At 38.3% G+C, this 21,856-nt stretch overlaps 1 protein-coding gene across 7 annotated transcripts in view; it reads right to left on the bottom strand.

Annotated features, from left to right (window-relative positions):
- Positions 1 to 21,856, bottom strand: part of CysRS-m (cysteine--tRNA ligase-like protein, mitochondrial) — a 158,660-nt gene that overhangs the window by 76,027 nt on the left and 60,777 nt on the right. The window lies entirely within an intron of this gene.

The raw sequence follows: 21,856 nt of genomic DNA, 5'->3' as shown, positions 1-21,856 counted from the left end.
TAATAAAATGTTCATGCTTTTCTTCAACTATTGCCCCCTTCCTCCTCCTCCTGAAGGCGCTATTAACTAACTCACTGCCCAGGTACCTAACTTGAAAACATTAAAAACTGAGCTAGAACCATAAGAATTTAAGAAACTTAGCTTAAAATTAAAAATTTTAAAAAGTTTCCAGAGAAGTTTCAAATTGAAATTCAGAATTACCATTAATATATACTTCGAAGGATTCAGATTTTCAGTCAATTCCATCCTTTTCTATTTCACTTGAGAGGTTGCCAGATTGTGCGATAAATGTGAATATTTTACACGGATTTGAATTGGGAAAAGTGCTAAAAAAGTACTTATCGGGCAACAATAGAGTCCGGGAGGGACGAGAGGTAGGGTGTACCTTATTTTTGAGTTTTGCGAAAATCAAGTCGGTCAACCCCTAAAAAGCTTCTATGTAGTCTCTAAATGAGCCCCCTAAAAGGAAAAGAATTCTAAAAAAATTTTAACCCGTGCCTCAAAGGGCCTAAACCCAAAATTCAAAAATTTTGGTAAGCGACATATCAATTCTGAAGGAAAATTGCAAGTTACGGTCCTATGGACGGAAATTTTGTCCGTCTTGGCGTATCTACGTTAGCGTTATTCAACATTTCTTTATGCAATGCTCTAGATATCATGGAAAACGAAGAGGATAAAGCATTTTTAATTCTTCACCGAAAACCTGAACGAGAATGCATAATATCTACAGTGGAGGATACTATTCTTGCAGCAGAGGAGAGGAGAGCAGACGAGAAGAAAGCGCGCGCCCTAGAGAGAGTTTCCAGACAGGAAAAACTCAAGCTCGCTTATGAGTCCCGCCAAACAAAAGAAAGTAAGTTTTTTCATTTCATATGAAATCATTGAAGGTTGGAAGTGTCAATACGACTCTGTTTTTCCTCCTTTTCATCGGTGCATTTGAAGCGGCATTAATTAGAAAGTTTTATTCAAGAGGTTCAATCTGGCTCCGCCAATTTACAGCTGATGTTGAATGTTAATTGCCTGGCCTCACCCACGAGGATAAATGTTACATTAGCCACCTCTACTTAAATCTTCACCAGAAGCCAAGCGGTCAAGGGCTTCGCCTACAGTATCTGAGAGCGGGGTATATAAACAACTAGTCGTGATTAGCTCGCTTTGCGAGCTGACACGTCTAGCCGGGGAGTGCCCCTGGACCCCAGTTCTACGCTTCGCGACGAACTTGCGACTCGCTCCGCGAGCCGCCACCGCCCTGCACGGTTTTTAACATTGATGAGGAGACAACATCTATGTCTTAATCTTCTTTTTCACCAAGTTTTACAGATATTGATGTTCTAGGAGTCCGGACCGCGTTTTCGTGCGGGGCCGCCATCTTGGATTTGGAAATGTTGAAAATCTGACCAAAAATGCGAGTGTTCCGTCGAAATACACCTCCTAATACCGAATTTCACAAAAATCGATGGATCGGAAGCCAAGATAGCAATTTAGACCACGTTCGTCATCTTGGATTTTTGAATTTTAAAAATCGCACCTTAAATTCTAATTTCCCGTCGAAATATACCCCCTAATACCGACTTTCACAAAAATCGATCAAACAGGAGCCGACTTAGCATTTTAGGCCACGGCCGCCATCTTGGATTTGGAAATTTTGAAAATCTGACCAAAAATTCGAGTTCCTCGTCGAAAAATACCCCTGGATACCTAGTTTCACGAAAATCGATCAAACAGGAGCCGACTTAGCATTTTAGGCCTCGGCCGCCATCTTGGATTTGGAAATTTTGAAAATCTGACCAAAAATTCGAGTTTCTCGTCGAAAAATACCCGTGGATACCTAGTTTCACGAAAATCGATCAAACAGGAGCCGACTTAGCATTTTAGGCCACGGCCGCCATCTTGGATTTTGAGATTTTGAAAATCCGACCAAAAATTCGCGATCCCCGTTGAAAAATACCCCCGGTTACCAATTTCCACAAACATTCGTCGAAAAATACCTCCTAAAACCTTAAATTTCGTCTATAAGGCAGTGACGTCACGCAACAGGATTGAACCTGTTCGGCGCGATGCGCGTAAACAACCGCGTATCTCCAATGTAATACTATATGGAGAAATAACTTTTCGCTCTTGCGGGCATCCGAGGCAGCGGATTTGAATGGGAATAATTTTAATCAACTCCTCATTACAATAGCTAAGCGTGTACCAATTTTAAAGGAAATCGCTTCGGCCAATTTTTATCTAGGGGGGGCATAAAGAGTGGGAACAGCAGCTTTATATAGAGTAATATTTTTTCGATCAGCTAATATTACATTTTTAATTATAGCTAGTAATTCTGGGGGGGGGGGGGGGATTGCAGTACCAGAAAATGTAAGTGATTAAGCCAGATTGAACCTCTCGAATAAAACTTTCTATTTGATGTCAAGTCAAATGCACTTATGAAAAGGAGGGTAAACATGTACACTATCAGGGATTCTACATTTTTCATTCCATATTGGAATTACCAGAGCAGAGGTTTTCCACGCACTGACAGTGACATTCATATGCAAACACTTCACATGGTATAAATACACTTGAAGACACAAAAAAAACAAAAAACTTACTTTCTTCCGTTTGGCGGGACTCATAAGCGAGCTTGTTCTTCTCGTCTGCTCTCCTCTCCTCTGCTGCAAGAATAGTATCCTCCACTGTAGATATTATGCATTCTCGTTCAGGTTTTCGGTGAAGAATTAAAAATGCTTTATCCTCTTCGTTTTCCATGATATCTAGAGCATTGCATAAAGCAATGTTGAATAACACGTCGATTATTGCCGTAAAATCAGTCTCCAAATTCTCTTGAACCAGCGATCGACGGGTAGTATCTTTTGATACGCGCCTCCACTCCTCATAAACATGTAAACATTTTTGAAAACATGCACACTATGTATCACAGGGATTCTACATTTTTCATTCCATATTGGAATTAACAGAGCAGATGTTTTCCACGTACTGCCATTGACATTCTTATGCAAACACTTCACATGATAGAAAAACACTTGGAGAACTTCCCGAATTTAGGGCAATTTTCTTTCATCAAATTTTTCTTCAACTTTCAGATTAAATTTACACTAATCGCATTTGATCGCGTAAAGGGCTTACTATTCGACAACATCGCACATATCTTTTTAATTATTTAGTCAAATATCAGTGGTTTCCGGTACCTCCGGTGGGTGAGAATTTTGTGTTTTGACGATCAACTGGTATGTTGACAATAATAGTTTTTATTTCCCGGAGATTTTCGGGGCTGTTCTGTAGTTACGGCAAATTTTCTCCACTTACGCTCCTAATCGTACAAACTACACATGTATTTGTCACTCTTTCATCACTTCCTTGTAGAGCTCATATTTCCTCATCTATATTGAAAATGTATAATGCATTTTCATTATGGATAGAAAATGTGGATGCTTTTCCACCGGATATCCCCCTCCCACCCCACCGTCCGTTCCTCTACGCCGGTGTAATGCGGCGATGCGCAACCCTGCCCTGCGCGCGCGCTCAGCGGCCGGCCGGCCGCGGCGCGCCCCGCGGGCCCATAGCCTCACGTCGTCATTGGGCAGTTTGTGACCTCACGCTTCAAGATACGCCAAAACGGACAAAATTTCCGCCCAGAGAACTGTAACTTGCAATTTTCCTTCAGAACTGATATGTCGCTTGCCAAAATTTTTGAATTTTGGGTTTAGGCCCTTTAGGCCCTTTGAGGCATGGGTTAAAATTTTTTTAGAATTTTTTTTCCTTTTAGGGGGTTCATTTAGAGACTACAAAGAAACTTTTTAGGGGTCGACCGACTTGATTTTCGCAAAACTCAAAAATAAGGTACACCCTACCGAGAGGCTGCCTTCCCTGGAAAACTAATGATGTAGCCGGAAATGTTATTAAAGCAAATCGGTTCCGTTTGAAGCATCAAATGTATACTAGGGGAAAGCTATTTTAAAATAATAATTATAAATGGACACAGATGCTACAGAAAATAAAAAATGAAAGGGAAAGGAAATGAAATGAGGATATGATTACTTACGCAATCAGAGAGAATAAAACAAAAACATCAGAGAAATTTACATGCAATGAAAGTAAAAGAAAAAACACAAGTGGGCTCATTGCGATTCGGAACTCGAAGTATACTATCGTAGGAGCAGTTTTTTGACCCTTACGCCACCGATAATCTCCTTAAGAAGTAAAGATGAACTTTTGCTACTTCAGCAAGTCAAATTGCGGAAGGAGATCCACGGATTGTCACTTTCCTCCACCCGATGGGACTGACCTCCCAGTCAAAGGCGATTTAAAAGAAATGATCGATCCCCATCATTGCTTCATCTCCGCATATCTATTCATGTACAGGAGATGGCACGCTCCGGCAACAAGGTTCTGTGACAAAATCATTTTTGTCTCCCGAGTCTCCAAAGTTTATACATCATAGTGATCAAATGCCCAATCATTCAGAAAAATGGCTCGCGGAGCGAGCCGAATGTCACTCGCGTGGTGAGTGATCGGGGGTTTGGACGCGCGAAGTGCGTCCAGAACGGCTAGTAAAATTTTGAAATTTAAAAACTGTCAGTTTTAATGGACAAACTGGTATTTTATTAAAAATTCAAAACAGGAAGTAAACATAGCAGTTGTAACGCTTTTAAATATGTATCGAACTTTTCAGGTTTTACCTCGGTGGCCATCGTCAATGACTCTGCGGACAACCGTGCATGCAGCTTCCCAACAACGGGGTACACTTACATTTGTTGATTGATATAGCTCCTTCCTCATACTCAGCTCTCATAGGTGATTGGACAGCTTTCCTGCAGTTCTTCCGTGGTTCCAAAAAGTAAATAGTAGTCACAATTGCAATGCATTTGCAGAGTCGAAAAGAACTTCTGCACTCCGCTCTCTGCCACTTCTAATTATTATTGGAAATTCAATGCCCTTATTTCCTTTCTCTTTTAAATTATGATCCTTTTATCATAATATGAAAAATGCGCACTGGGGTGTAGTACATAAAGCTGTCGTAAGGCAGCGCTGGCGAGGCCGGTGTGGCCAGCTGGACTCAGCCAGTGTGTGCGGGGACTGAGGTACTCGCTTGGTATTCGTTGAGATGTTAACTGTGTGTAATCGTCATGTATTCGTTAACAGTGTGTAGCCGTTTTTGTATTCGAGTCGTAAACGTTGATTTGTCCCTTGTATGTTGAATAAAAGTATTCGTCTTAAACGACTCTTTCATTCTTAAGACACCTCAATTGGCGACGAGGATAAAAACCGCGAGTGATTGCCGAATTCGAATGCCATTTTCGAGTTCCTCCGTCGAGGAGAAAGACGCAGCATTACGCTGTTTCCAGCGACTTTACGGGATACCAGCATCTCCTCCAAAACCTTTACCACCCTACAAGAAGAAGAAAAACCCAAATCACCCGACGACAAGTGATACAACGTCTCATGAAGTGCTAAATATAATCAGTGATATCGCGAATAGTGCACAATCGGGCTCCATTCCTCGTGAGAAAATGCCTAACGTTTTTGGTGTAACCGACCTCAGATTTGAACTCATTGACGAATGGCAAATGTTTATTGAAAGGCTTGAACTAATGTTTATCTCACAAAATGTAGAAAAAGACAAACAAGTTCCGGAGCTGCTAACGCGAGTGAGTGCGGAAACGTATTCAATTATTCGTGACCTATCAATCCCACAGAAACCTAGTGAGCTTAAATTTGACAAATTAGTCAAATTAGTTGAAAAACATTTAGAACCACCGTCATCAGAACTTGCAAGGCGTCATAAATTCGTAACGGTTGAGCAAAATACAAATGAAAGCCTTAGTGATTTCATTGCGCGGCTGAAAAAAAGCGTCACGTGATTGTAATTTCAGTGATCTTAGCATGGCTCTACGCGATCAATTCGATCATGGTCTTATCAATCATAAAACAAGGGTCGAGCTGTTCCGTAAAGATAAGTTAACATTCGCCGAAGCAGTGAAGATAGCAGAAGATTGGGAATCAGCTGTGATAAATGCTAAAAGTGCTGACAAGTACAGCGACAAGGAGATAACCGGAAACAGTTCAACGTCCGCGGAGGCCGAAGTCAACTACGCGTCCTCTTCCAGAAGGAAATTCCAAGGCAATCGAAACTCCAACTCCTATCGCGACGACAATCGCTCCAACCAAGCTTATCAACAACGCGGCAGAGGGCATCGTCAACGGAGGAACTTTCACAACGACTCATCCAGGGATCGCACAACGCTCGCAATCAGCAACGTCGAGATCACGACACCCGGCATGGGAACCAGTTCTCAAGCGACTCATTGCGACCAACCTCTTATCAACAGTCAAACTCGAAAATTATTTGTTATTGTTGTAATGAACCAAATCATTTAGCCAAATTTTGTTTGTTTAGGTTTAATACTTGTAAATATTGTAAACGAAAAGGGCATATGGAAAAAAGTGTGTCGAAAGAAAAGTAATGTTAACATGATCGAGAATATTCAAAATAACTCAGGAGAAATAAGCGAATCTTCTGATTGTGATTTTTTCTTCATAAAAGAAACAAGTGTGAAGTTTCTGGAAGACAGTAAACCTATGTTCCTACAAATTAAAATTGGTAATTCAAAACTTGATATGGAAATTGATACAGGTACGTTTGCTTCTATTATTTCAGAGAAAACTAAAAATAAATTATTTCCCAATTTTGAAATGCATCCTCCAGATACCAATTTGATGAGTTATATTGAAGACAAAATGAAATGCCTTGGCATGCTACCCAATGTTAAAATAGAATTCAATAGCAAAGAATATAACCTAAAATTGTATGTTATGCCTGGTACAGGGGTCAGCCTTATTGGAAGACAATGGTTGTCAAAAGTTAATTTATGGCCACTGAAACTGACTAATTCACAGGAGCAGACGGTTAACGATTTAACAACTAATTCCATAGAAGAACATTTCAAATTTACGTTTCCTACTTTCTTCTCCAATTCACCTGATGATTTTAATGGTCGAAAAATAAAGTTAATATTTAAGGAAAATACAACACCAGTGCAATTAAAACCTTATAGAGTTCCACTTTCGCTAACAGAAAAAGTTAAAATAGAAATCGATCGTTTATTAAAATTAGGATTTATAGAACCTGTAACAGCAAGTATGTGGGCGACACCAATCATTCCTGTTCTCAAATCAGATGGTTCTGTTTCGTATTTGTGGAAATTTTAAATTAACTGTAAACCCATTCTTAGTTATCAAACGACAGCCAATACCTACAAAACAAGGTTTTTTTGCCAAATTACAAATTGGGAAGAAATGGTCTCAAATTGATCTTACAAAGTCATGCCTTTATGCACACTGAACTACCAGAGGGAATTTCGTCTTCACCGGGTGAATGCCAAGAAACATTGTATAATTTAGTTAAACATATACCTCACACCACGGTCTATATCGATATTTACTGTACTGGTAAAACCGATGATGAACATCTGTCAATTATTGAGCAAATATTAAAAGCATTAGATGACGCCAATTTAAGAGATAACTGGAAAAAATGTGATTTATTTAAAAGTAGTTTAGATTTGTCCTGAACCAGGAAGGTCTACATCCCTCTCCAAGTAGAGTTGAAGCAATGCAGAAAATGGAAGCCCCTACTACACTCAAAGGTATAAGATCTTTATTAGGTATAATTAATTATTATGAAGAATTTCTTTCTCATAGAACAGAAAATTCGAAACCATTAAATGACGTAATGAAATCAGAAAAATTCTATTGGGATAATAATTGTGAAAAAGCTTTCGAATGGATAAAATCAGAGATTACGAACAACATTCTTCAATTGTATGATCCAAAAAAAACTATAGTGTTGGCCTATGATGCAAGCTATTATGGTCTATTAGCAATACTCTCTCAAAAAGACACTAATAATGTAGAAAAGCCTATTGCATTTGGCTCAAAGAAAATTCCAGAAGCTGAGCTGCACAGAGCAATTTTAGACGAAGAAGCTGCAGCAATAGTATTCGGTTTTAAAAAGTATGATCAATTTTTATATGGTAATTTTTGTATATTAAAAACAGACCACGAACCTTTAAAATTCATTTTTGGTGTTCATAAAGCTAAATCGCTTACTCTACAAAACAGGTTGCAACGCTAATCTTACTTTCTCTCTAGTTTTTACTACAAAATTGAAATTGTAAAATCAAAACAAAATGGTAATTGCGATACACTTTCGCACTTTCCTATCACAGATAACACACCTGTCTTTGATACAGATTTTTCAGTGATTAGGTATATTGAAAAAGAAACTCAACTTATAAATTGTAAAGTAATAGCTACCGAAACTAAGGAAGATCCACTTTTAAGTCAAATTATTAAATATGTTGTTTTTCGATGGCCAACTAGTAGTGATAAAATGGATCAAGTGGAGACAAGTTTTTATCAGAACCGTTACCAACTAAGTATTGAAAATAATGTATTATTATGGGGTATCAGAATTGTGATTCCTGAGTCTCTTCAAAATTCACTGTTAGAACAAGTACATGAATCACACTTTGGAATTGTTAGAATGAAGCAAGTTGCACGATCTTTTTTCTGGTGGCCAAATATCGATTTAGACATAGACAATTTTGTAAATTCCTGCAATATTTATCTTGAGAAGCGTAAAGATCTACCTAAAACTAGTTCAATTAAATGGCCTTCTCTGTCCTTACCATGGGAAAGAATACATGATTTATGTGGTCCATTGCATAATGATAAGTAATTAATAGTAATTGATGCACATACAAAATGGCCAGAAATTGCTAATATGAACAATAACACTAAATCTGACAATGTCATTGAATTTCTTAAAACCTTGTTTGCCAGATTTGGGTTGTCTAAACATTTAGTTACAGATAATGGTCCACAGTTCACTAGTGAAGAAATGCAAGATTTTTGTAGAACCAGTAATATTAAACACTTTTTCTCTCCACCCTATCATCCTGCGACAAATGGTGGTGCAGAAAATTTTGTTAACACCTTCAAAAGTAAAGTAACTAAAATTATCAAATCGGGCAGGATGCACACAGTGCAGTGCAACTTTTTCTATTCGACTATAGAGCTACTGAGCAAGCGACCACTGGTAAAACACCAGCTAAATTAATATTTAACAGAGAGCTGTTTACTCGCTTTAAAATACTGAGAGTTGAACCAGTTACAATGGAAACTGAGGAAAAGCCGGAAGTTACGATAGTTAGAGAATTTCAACCCAATGAACAAGTGTGTGTCAATGAATATGCAAACAATAAATGCACCAAAGTTGTGGGTAAAGTTTTAGATAAACTTTCTCCAGTTACTTACAATATTCTCATTAATGATAATGTAGTTATAAGACATGTTGATCAAATTATTAGAAGCGATGTTCGTAAATCCAATAGGCAACGAGTAAAGAAAAAAAAATATAACAATAACGACTGGGGAAATTGACCAAAATCACATTGTTCATTATTTTATCAAAAAACAAAAGTGCTGTAGTGAATCAATTTTTTTTAACGTATTTTTGAAATTGTGTACATTGTTTTTGTTAAGGGGGTATTGGGGTGTAGTACATAAAGCTGTCGTAAGGCAGCGCTGGCGAGGCCGGTGTGGCCAGCTGGACTCAGCCAGTGTGTGCGGGGACTGAGGTGCTCGCTTGGTATTCGTTAAGATGTTAACGGTGTGTAATCGTCATGAATTCGTTAACAGTGAGTAGCCGTTTTTGTATTCGAGTCGTAAACGTTGATTTGTCCCTAGTATGTTGAATGAAAGTATTCGTCTCATAAAATCTGTCATTTTTAAGACAACTCACGCAAAAAATTCGTGCCAGGAATTTCTCCCTGCGCGACGCGCTGCGCGGGTCCACCGGCTGCTCACCGCAACAGTAGCCTCCCTCCCCCTCCCGGTGCCGCACAGTACGGCACTCTGTGGGCACCAATCGAAGTGAGGGATATTTTTTTCTTTCTTTTAAAGCACAATTTAACTTGATGTTCATAAGAAGGGACCCTCTTTTAGGGAGGAATGACGGGTCATTGAAGTATTTCATTCTCAGATCGCGAGAAATAAGCGTGAAAAGTTTATGGAAAAATGCCGGCCATGAAATTCCCCATTGAAAACATATGGGGGGGGGGGGGGGGCTTTCCCATTTAAAAATACTTTTCTCGAGAAATACACAAAATATTCAGAGGTATTAACAATTTCTTATTCTTAAGGTATTCTACATAGGTTGTCCCAAAAGTACTGCACGTTTAGTTTTTTTGGACGAACGGTGGCAGATATCAAAATGCGGTTTGTGTAGTCTTAAAGACCGAGCAATTACCTACTGATAAAACAAGACAAATCCCAGCTCTCTAAGTCAAAAAATGACCAAGATACGGTGTTTTGAAAATGACTTGTAGAGGTGTTCCCTACAGGATTTTTAGCTTCTATTCTGGAAAAAAACAAAGAATTAAAGATTCAAGTGGTTTTATTAAATCAATTTTACAGAATCCTACCAAGATTACAATCATTTACTCTTCTTCATTGGATGACTGAACACTAGTTTCCTTCTTAAAATACCTTCCATCACTTGCCACACAGCGCCGCAACCGTTCTTCCCACTTCTTCAAACATGTTTTTTCGAATTCTTCTTGCCGGATGTTCATTGAGAAAGTTTCAACAGCTCTTTTAATCTAGTTGATGGAGTTAAACTTCCTGCCTCTTCAGCCCTTTTACAACGTAGGGAATAACCAAAAATCGCAGGGTGCGAGGTCCGGGCTGATACCATGTTGCCAACTTCATTCGGTCGCGACGATTTCTCTGTAAAATTTTTGATTAATCAAATCTTTGTTTTTTTCCAGAAAAGAAGCTAAAAATCCTGTAGGGGTCTCCTCTACAAGTCATTTTCAAAACACTGTCACCTGGTCATTTTTTGACTTAGAGAGCTCGGATTTGTCTTGTTTTATTGGTAATTGCTCGGTCTTTAAGACTAACTAAACCGCATTTTGATATCTGCTACTATTCGTCCAAAAAAAAAAAACAATCTAATCTTTGTTTTTTTCCAGAAAAGAAGCTAAAAATCCTGTGGGGGTCACCTCTACAAGTCATTTTCAAAACACTGTAACCTGGTCATTTTTTGACTTACAATTAGCGAGCTCGGATTTGTCTTGTTTTATCGGTAATTCCTCGGTTTTTAAGATTACACAACCCGCATTTTCATATCTGCTATCGTTCGTCCACGAAAAAAAAACACGCAGTACTTTTGGGACAACGTATGTACGTGGACCGTGTAAAGGAATTTTTCCATGTTGCTGCTACTTTCATTGTTATAAGAAGTTAAAGTTGAGGGGGGGGGGGGGGGGGGTTAACGTTATGCTTTTACATTGTTAACGTAGGGCTGATTCGAGGTTGCCAACTTCAAATTGAATTATCTCGAGAAATACGCAAAATACTATGAGATATTAACATTTTCTTCTTCCTTAGGTATCCCTCTTTGATTGAACCAAAGGATTTTCCCATGTCGTTGCTACTCCGTTTGGTTTTCAACGTAAAATGCATCGATTTTTGAACGCGGCGTCACGGTACAGGAATATGGGATTTTCCATTAGGGAATTCTCAAAGAGGCTGTCCCATTTTCCATAGGATTCCATAGGAAATGGCCGCAAGAGATTTTCCATCCATACTTTCAGGAATCATAACGGATAATCGGAGAGGCCTAAATTCGGTGGCCTATTCCGTCTAGCCCTCAAGGGGGGAGGGGGGAGGCGGGAGGGGGTCACAGGTCAAACGCACAGACCGCCATAACTTTTGAACGAAGCAACGAAACAACTTGATTTTGGGCTCAAATGAAGGCTCTTTACAAGACCTTTCATTTGATGTATATTAAAGTCTGTTTTTGGTAATTTTTTAATGTGAATAAAATTATTGTTTGATTTTTCAAGGCCAAAATATTCAGTTTTACGGGATTTTCTATGAAAAGGAACGTATGAATCGTTAAAAAAACCAATTTAAATGAAAGTCCTTGATTCAAGCTTTACAACGAGCTATCATTGAACCTGGGGAAATGAAGGGTTCAAAAGTTATGACCGTTCGAAGTTGACGTGGCGCGCTACTTTTGAGGCGCGCGGAGTGTATACTCGCGTGCCACCCCTCCCTACCGTTTCCCCTGGTGCCCACTTCAGCTGAGAATCTTTCCGACTGGCGACTTGGACGGTCAACAGTTGGAATTCGGCGGTTTACCCCAAATCTCCACCGCGGCGGTGCATGTTCGGGGATCGAGCACCTCAACGTTTTCATGTAAACAACTAAGATGGCGGCGCATATTGCTCGGGTGTTTTGAATTTACGGATCGCAGGCAAGATCCACACCTTGAGCGGACTTGAAGCAACCACGTACTTAATTAACATTTACATTTAAATATTTTTAACAAGTTAATATTAATTCCTGACAGTCGAATAAAGGAAGTTTTCTCCCGTTAAGACAAAAGCTGCAATTCGAAGCTCCTTGCTGCGTAGGCAATTTTTACTGCACGGACTGATAGAAAATTGCCTACGGAGCAAGGGGCTTCAAAACTCTGAAGGATGAATCCGTCACGATAGTTTCGAGATTTCCAAAGCCCCTTGCTCCGTAGGCAAATTTCTAACAGTCTGTGCAGTAAAAATTGCATACGCGGCAAGGAGCTTCGAAAATCTGAAACTTTTTCGAAGCTCTGTTGCGTCGAAATAACGTGTTTCTGGAAAATTTAGTGCAGTGCTTTCAGACCCTGATTTTTTGCGCCTTTTTTGCGTGGTGTAATCCGTTTTTCCAAATATCATCTACCAAAAAAGTTATCGCGGTTTTAAAATTCGGGAATGTTTGTTACGTCATCCTTAAAAACACGAAAAATGAACCGTGCGCTAAAAAATACCCCCCCCCCTCCCCCCCTACATCAAGTTTCAGCTACTTACGACAAAATAACGAGGAGTTACATCAATTTGAAAGAAAAAAATGGCAACTTTGGAAGTGCATATCTCACTTATGAAACGTTTTCAGGCATATGTGTATAGGAAAAAATAGTCATATTTTGAGCCGAAAAATCGATCTTGAAAGTTTAGTACGTTAACTTCCGGACACCCTGTATATTCCATTCTTTGTCACCTTGTAAAGATTGGTTTATTTCCTTTATACTTTCCTCAAAGTATCTATTAATTTCATTCGCCCGCTCAATTCCATGCAGATTCACATCCCCCACTTTCATCAAGTCATTCTTCTCCCTGTCTGATTTTTTACCCGCCAACAACTCATTTCATATCTTCCATACCTTCTTTCCTTTTTTCTTGTTTTCTTTTAAAACTTTTTGCGAGTATTCTGTTTTGAACCTTCCTTCTGACTTCAATTACGAACTTAATCCTCGCTGTTTTGTATTTAACCCACTCTTCTCCGTTTTTTTTTTCATTTTTTTATTTTTTTTGTTTATAAATTCTATATATATTTTATCACTTGCCTTCCTAAATGTTCCCAGCTTCTCATTCCACCATTAGACTTTTCTTTTTAGTATTGGTTTTTTCCTTTCCTCTTTCCATGCTTCCCTCAGCTTCTTCTCAAGTATTCCGTACATTTCTTCTAATGTTTCTCCTTCTATTTTATAGATTCCTTAATTTCTTTTACTTTTTTTGCCTTCTATTTCTCTTATTTTAACCTTATGTCTCATTCTATTAACTCTCTATAACTTACCTTTTAGTGTCAAATTGACCCAGCTATGGTCTCTAATTTTCGGCGTGTGCTGCACTCAAAGTTTCACTCCCCCATTCCAAAGGTAAGTCAATCATTGATTTACTTTTTTCTGCAATTCTAGTGAATTCCCTCACCATCTGAGTCAAACACAGTTCTTTTTCCACCTGTTTTAGCAACTTTGTGTCCCATTCTTTCTGCTCGTCCAACCTTACATTAAAGTTTTCCATAGTTATACCTTTTCCCCCTATTGCTACTTCTTTACCTATGCATCCCTCAAACCATTCTCTAAACTTCTTATCGCTACTTGCTGGCAATCTAAACACACCCCCATTACTCACTTTCTTCCCACCAATTATCATTTTCAAGTTAATCGCCTACCATTCTCTAACCACTTCTTCCTCACATATTTCCACATTTTTATTTATTAGATAATTACTCCTCCAGTATGCGAGCTATGAGAGTCACATAGACACATGTTGTATCCATCTATTCTTAATTCACCCTCTCAAGTTTTCCCAGTGATGTGTGTCTCCACTACACAAAGTATACCTGTATTTTGCTCTTCAATTATTTTCTTTATTTCATCCATTTTTTCATAAAGGCCCCCCCCCCCCACATTGATGCATTTAATTTTTATTTCCCCCATCCTGAGCTTCCTGTTTTTTTCCATACCTGTTTTTGTTGTTACTCTCGCCCTCCCCCATCAATTACCCTCCTTGCTTTCTTTGTCATACTCTCCCTTACCCCTACCTTTAGCTTTCATATTACAATTTATTTGTGCCCCCTCCCTTTTTTCACCTTATTTTCCCTTCTGTACCTTTCTCCCCTTGTTGTTATCTATACACACACTTATTTTCGTCGTAGTTGACACCTCTCTTTTCCCCTCTACCCTATTCCTCCATTTATAACCCTTTTCGCCTACTTTCATACCCCTATTTTAGGGTGTTTCTTATTTTTTAAATTTTCGAATTCGAAGGAGGTCCTGGTCTTAAAAGGTGATGTGTGGATACATTAGAAGCCTCGTACAAGGAAAAAAATTTAAAAACATTTTTACCTGGTGCTCAAACGACTTAAGTGACACAGGTTGAAATTTGAGATTTTTAGACAAAATAACACTGTTTTCCCATGGAAAACGTCGAGTTTTGGTCCTAGAACCCGAAAATTTCGTCCGTTTGGTCGTATCTGCAACACAAAAGCCGCAAAACACCCCAGAAAGGCGCGCGCAGCGAGAGAATAGGAGCAAAATGGGCGCGCCGCGCCGCGCCATAGCGCAACGCGCGCGCGTCCTCTGCACTGCCTAAGCGACAGGCTGCACGCACGCACTGAGCTTACGCGGACCCGAAAGTTCCCGTCCGTTGCAATGTATCATTGCGAATTGACTTGGACACACTTTAACATTAAAAACAGTTGAAATGTATAAATACATCAAAAAGACAATTTTTCTTTGTAAAATATTGGCTATATGTAGGAAAATCAATTTCAACAAATTAAACAGTTCAAAGTCAATAAACTAAATCAAATAATCCACAGTTTACTTAAAGGCTTAGAGTCTTAAAATGGTTCACAGACTATTTTTATTATTTTTGTATGGTTTTATTGACTTTGGCTGTGACTTGTAAGAGATCATGAAAATAATTGTCTTCGAATGTGACCCTAGACATTCGTTAAATTGTACGTTTTGGCGGACAGATGGATTCGGCAACCCTACATTGTGTCTCATGTTGTGAACAAAGACTCTCTTAGTGTTCGATGTAAGTATCTCATCAAATAATGCCAAGGGAACCAAATTTTTACTACAGAGGTACCAACCGTGGCTGGGTAAATTACGGAGCACGACACTACCTGCTAAAGGTACTCTCGTTAAAGCTGCGAAACTTCTTGAGGTCTGCGATGACCTCTGGGTCCTTTTTTCGGGGCCCCAATATGACATATGTGCTCCTCAATTTGTACCTACGCTGAAGAATACCCGGTAAGTCCAGGCTTCTCTCCAACCAACATTCTAGCGTTTTTTTTCAATATCATGGATTTGCCATTTTCATTTCTAGACTCTTGCCCAGCCCCATGGCTATTTACTTCCGAATATCTTGAGGTAAAAAAAAGTAGTTAAGTCATAAAAGTTGTTAATGATCATGCTGAGCGCAAAATTAAAGTGATGTCCACGCCCAAAAGGAGGATAGGTAACATCGGAAGGTAATGGAGATCTTGCATGTGTTGGGAGTTAGTGATTTAAATACTGATTATTACGCACAATTCCGCGAGAAACACGATGGTTTTATCAGTTTCCTCCGAGACAATTTCCAAAACTGAAAAAAAGCTCTGAAAGTTGATGCCGTAATGGAGGGGATATCCCACGCTCTCGTGAGAGTCCACCTCTGTATCAAGTCAAACTCTCCATGCAAAGAGCGAATAATATACATTGACAGGGTAGCCACTTTGTTTGCGGTTTCCAAACCTAAAAACACGTGTTTCCAGTTTTGACCGCATTCCTGCCGATTCACTTCGACCGTGTGAGTCGGCAATCACCCGACTCGGTTTGTGACGTTGCAGACTTCTGTCATACCTAAGTACTTTATTTTTTAAACGGAAAACTACTCAACGGCAATTCTTTAAAACTTCCGTGATTTTTCTTCCATGTGAGAAGAAAAGTCTGAATAAACTTCAAGGAATGGTGTCAGTTTGTTCTTCTTTTGGGTCTGTTCAGAGAATTTCAACCCAAAATTTGAACATGCGTAAAGTTTCTGCAAAGTGGATTCCCAAGTTGTTAACCCAAGCGCAAAAAGAAAAGCGCGTTTCCATCTGCCAACAGCCGCTGGACCGCTCAAATGCTGATGCAGATCTTTTATGTAAAATTGTCACCGGTGATGAAACTTTAAAATTCCCGGAACAGACCCAAAAGAAATATTCAGTTCCACTAGAAGCTCACGAATGGTCAAACGGCCGTCGGTTTGCACTTTTTCGCGAACTTGATTCACGTGAATCTCGTCAGTTGACGTCCTGGGCTTGACTCCATGAACCTCATCTTCCACCGATTCCTGACCGTTTTTAAATCTCTTAAACCATTCGTAACACTGAGTCCGACTTAAACACTTATCACCATAAACTCTCGTTAACAGTGCAAAAGTTTTGGAAAACGTTTTACCCAACTTAGAACAAAATTTAATGTTACACCGTTGTTCTAAAAGCTCACGCGTTTCTCAAAATCGCAACACGCACTTGAACACACCTGAATCAAACGGCTGTAAAATTCGAACTAGTTAAGATAATTGCAGGGTGGCCAAAAGTTTAGAGTATTGAAATTCCCTGACTTTCCCTGACTTTTCCCTGACCTTTCATGAGAAATTCCCTGACTTTTTGACTCGAGAAAATTTGCTTTGCGCGCTTGCTCAAGAGGTAAAACAGCAGAAAAACCAGAGTTTGGACATTAACAGCTCTTACCTTCTCATGGTTGTACCAAACTTACACTTCCCATCCCTCCACAAAGCAATTAAATCAGTGAGAGTGAAGGCACACCAACTCGGAAAAATGAAAATGTTCAGGGGCCATTAAGAACTGCATTGTGGGTGGCGAAGTTAGTCTGGAAAAAATCTTTCGGGTGGGACAAAAACTTATTGACATTTTGAAAGGTAGAGATAAAATAGATGAGCCACCCTTGATGCCATTTATGAAGATAGAGCAACTTTAATGAAAGCTGAGCATTTTAAAGTTAGCGAGGTGGTGTGTTTACAGTCAGAGTCATTCGATTTACGTTTAAGCCTACCTAGAAGGTAAGTTGTGTAAAACCTTGATTATGAAGGCTTAAGAGAAACCATGAAGTTTTTTTGAGTATTTAGTATTCTTAAAGGTATTTCAAAACTCATAAGCTGCCACATTTGAAAGATGTGAGACGGCAAGTGTAGGTACCTACTTACCATTCATAGGATTCCTATCCTCAAATGTCTAATTAAAAAATCACAGGGACATACTTAAAAAATTCTGAAAAAAGTATTTTTGACAAATTTTTGCTGACTGTGTAAAAATTTTCAGCAAATCCAGAGCAGTCATTTGCGGAAAGCTTCCCTATTAGACTTGTAGTTGTATCCTACCTCAGTATTTAAAACTGATTATTAAAATTTGAACATAAAAATATGATTGGAGTATTTATAGCATTTACAGGCTTTCAAAAATTTTCATTACCTGCAAAATGAGATCAATTAAGAACAAGTAATTCAACTACTGTTTTTCAGATAATGTAATAATTTATTTAGGAAAATTCAAAAATGAAGGAAAAAATTAAATACAAGAAAAAAAAATAAAATATCAAAAACGAAAATAGTCGCTATGTTGAGTCATAATTCATGAAATAATGAGCATAGGAATAAAGTATGAAGCAAAGTGATAATAACAACATTGGTAAAGTCAGAGACTCAAAGAATCACAATTCATATAAATAAAATAATGACATTTAGAGGAAGGGTACACATCAAAATAAGTGAGAATGGAAAATATTAGGACGGTAATGAAAAGTTACTATCAGATAATTCAGCCACGATGCTCTCGAAATCATCACTATCTGAACCTGCAAAATCTAACCAACTATTTCCTATCACCTTCATCAATTCATTTTATTTTAAGCCAAAGACCAACAATGCATTTACTTGAAACATCTTTTTCGTTTTTCTCCTGCGTATATCTCAAATTTGCTAGATATTTCAAGTAAATATGCTGGCTGGTTTCCTTTGCAATATTAGTAGGTTGAAGGGGATACTGGAACAGACACAAGGTAGTGAGTGATACTAGATTGACGACAAGGATTTTGAAGGCTTAGAAATGAGCAATTTTATATTGTGTACTTGCAATACTGACAGTGAACAACAAACGAATAACTCAGTCAAATAAATAAGTGAAGTGAATTTTCTTTTGGTTAAAGAAACCATTACAAACTATGGGTATTACTAACTTGAAAGTGAAAATGCCTAATTACCATCAGAGCACAAACAAATTGGAAGTTTTATGACTCTGCACAATATTTTAAATATATTAAATCAACAAAAAAAGGTTAGTACCTTCTGAAAAAAAGACAGTCACAATTGACTAGTATTTTAAAGTAGCAAAATGTGTTACATACTAAAAGGTAACAAAGGTTTCTTAAAACTAATGAGAACAAATCTTATAATTTAATTGGGAACATAGAATGCGTTTAAAGGTTTCTGCGTTACCATAAGATAAATAAATCAGGCAAAGTACCACTAGAGGTACTTGACAAGATGTACACATGTACATGATTTACATGTACTTTACAAGAGACTTGCTTTTTCAACAAAAAAAATAAGTAAATAAATAAAACCTTGTAAAGAGATCTTTACAGGCACAACGGCGACTAATGGACTGCTGCTTCTATCAGAAATGGAAAACTCAACAATTAGTCTAACTGTTTCGACTTTAAGATTTGGAGTTTCTCTTCAAGAGCATTTAACTCTTCAATTCTTCCCCTTTTTTCAGATGAAAGCTTCTCAATTTCAGCTTTTCTTTTTTTACTTTGTAGAGAATTTTGGATTTGTGAATCAACCAAATTCTTTTGATTCTTTAAAGCTTTCAAATATTCACTGGAGGAATTTTTGTGATACATTATCATTGTTTTATTGATGTCAAAAGAAGTTAAATCTTCACACTTTACAGCGTCATATACTTGCCTTAGACCCACTAAAGATTTTTCAGTTAGGTTTTCAATAAGGCATTCCTTGTTCACAGAGAAACCCCTCTCAAGGGCAGCATTTCCATGGCCAAGTATCAAAATTGATTTAAAAAATGCACTTAAATCTTTTAATTTAGAGGAGGGGTTACATTTATCATAGGTCCCAATCATTTTTTTGATCCAGAAATGGTCGAGGCGCTCCTTACCTTCGCCTTTAAAGGATGATATAAGCTCTTCATACCTTGGGAAGGAACATAATCTACCAAATTCTCTTGTTAATGTGTCTGCCAATAAGGGTGAGATCCTCTTTTTGTCCATGAATTCATCAATACAAGTGTTAAATCTGTGATCTCGAGACGATATACTTTTACATACTGTGGGATCTAGGAACGAAATGCCCCTTGTTAATCTAAATTTTAGGGGGCTCTTTTCCACAATTTTTGTGCACGATGCAACTAGTGCTTTCTTGCATTCTTCTCTGAAAAGAAGGATGTCATTGTCTTTCACACTATTATGAGCCAGTTCGGCTGAATTTTTTTATTACATATTATGAAAGTCCTTGGTGAAATGAGTAGACAGAATTTTTTTCAGATTTTTTTGAGCCCTCTGGCTCTGAGAAATCTTACTTCAAAAACGCCAAAAATTGAAGGTCTCTGAAACGCTGTTTGAATCGCGCGGGCTGAGAGCTGACGTCACACTTTAGGTGGTGACGACCCTTGGTTTATTCCGAGTTAGTCCGAACAATATGGCTGCTGCCCGGTTTGTTTATTTAGCGAAAGGTTCTAGCTGTATATTGTGATTATGTGATTTAGTGGTAAAATTTGACGAGAAATTTGTTGAAACATTTGGTTTCGTCCGAAATTAACTCTTTCTTGATGAAAAAAGGCGTTAAAGTTCGCGAAATTTATTCACCGGGCGACCGCGAGTGAGCATCGGCTATCGGAAACGACGGGCTCGTAAACAAACGAAGATTGATAACAGGAAGGATCCAAACAACTCGGAATCTTTTAATTTTCTTTACCTTTAAACCATTTCTGACTTCTACAAAGCATCTGACAATCAGTTTCATCGTATTTTACAACCTGGAGCTAGAGTCTATCGGCTCATTGTGATGTGTATTCAGAGCATTCTGAAACAGAAAGTCAGTTCTCACAAGTTCACACCATTTCACACCCAGACATTCTTTTCTGATGGTTCTTCAAATTAACAGTTCAGAAGTAAATTAGAGACTACAGTAACTTAATCCACTCCTGCCCTTTCCTTCAGTGTTTGTTCGTGTCTGTTCTTTATGCGTTACCACTCTAGTGCATACACCGGTAATGTAGGTTAGATAGGTATAATCGCATATTTTCTACTAGCAGTACCTTCTCTTAAGCGTTCTAATTTAGCAAAGAAATTCCACCAGTTGCAGAAAATTGTGTGCGTAATGAATAAGTGAATATGAATACCTCCTTTTGGTGACTCAAAGTGTCTCAGATCCGTCTCAAGGAGGTTTTGCATGTAGGTGCATGATCAGTTTTGCCAGATGAAATTACTGCCCTAGCAGCTTCAAATTTATACTTTGATCTCTGATTCACTAATAAATGACACTTTATGGTGTCATTTATATTCAATCAGCTCAAAGCTAATTCGACAATTAATCATCAAAGGTCCGATTGAGGAAGAAATTTTCCGGTGAGTGCCACGGCTGAATCAACATTCCAACTAGACTTGCGAAGGTATCAACCCAAACAGATTCCTGAGGAAGTGATACCTATATGGTAAGTGGTAATTCTATTAAGGCTCTTTCATTTCTTAGGTGCGGTGTGCATTAAAAATTTCTAAATCTGCTCATCTGCAGTCATATACTTGAAGAGGAGTACAACATGAAATGTAGGTGAAGTAAAGAAATCGTGGGAATGAGGTAATCCTACAGCTTCTCTCCACTGAGACACGGATGAAGTAATCTGAAAGCCTTAGCTGGAAGTTGCCAATGATGGAGGTTCCATGGTGTTTTTCCTGCCTTGAAAGGTAAGGTTGTGCTGCAGGCCTTAAGCACTATGGAAAATTTGAAATATTGTGATTTTAAACGCAGGCTATACTTCATCTAAGAATATGGAAATCGGTCTCAAGTGCTTTCTCAGATAATTTTCAGAGTTTTTATTTTCATATTTAAGAGACAATTATGAGATGATTGTCCTACTGTTCCTGGTATTTCTGCTTGAGAGTCAACTAGTTCACTTGATGCATTCACTTTCCTTTCAAAGAATGAAATATTAGAGGTGACTCTCAAACACTGCAACCGAGAAAGGGCCTTTTTGCATCCAGTGCCTCAATTACGTATTGACTACGGTGTTCAAAACTTCTACTTTAAGTTTAGATTTTAAATGGAAAACAAGTCGACTTACTGCTCTACATATTCACAAAACTTTCTGCACGTAGAAGATATAAATATCGCACACATTTCAGAAATTTTGTCGAATAATTTTTCCATTAGGACATCAAGAGAAGCAATCAGACTAA

This window comes from Bemisia tabaci, chromosome 2 (assembly GCF_918797505.1).
Source record: "Bemisia tabaci chromosome 2, PGI_BMITA_v3".
Lineage (NCBI taxonomy): Eukaryota > Metazoa > Arthropoda > Insecta > Hemiptera > Aleyrodidae > Bemisia > Bemisia tabaci.
Note: the sequence above shows the minus strand (reverse complement) of the source record. Positions and strands in the feature narration are given on the sequence as shown.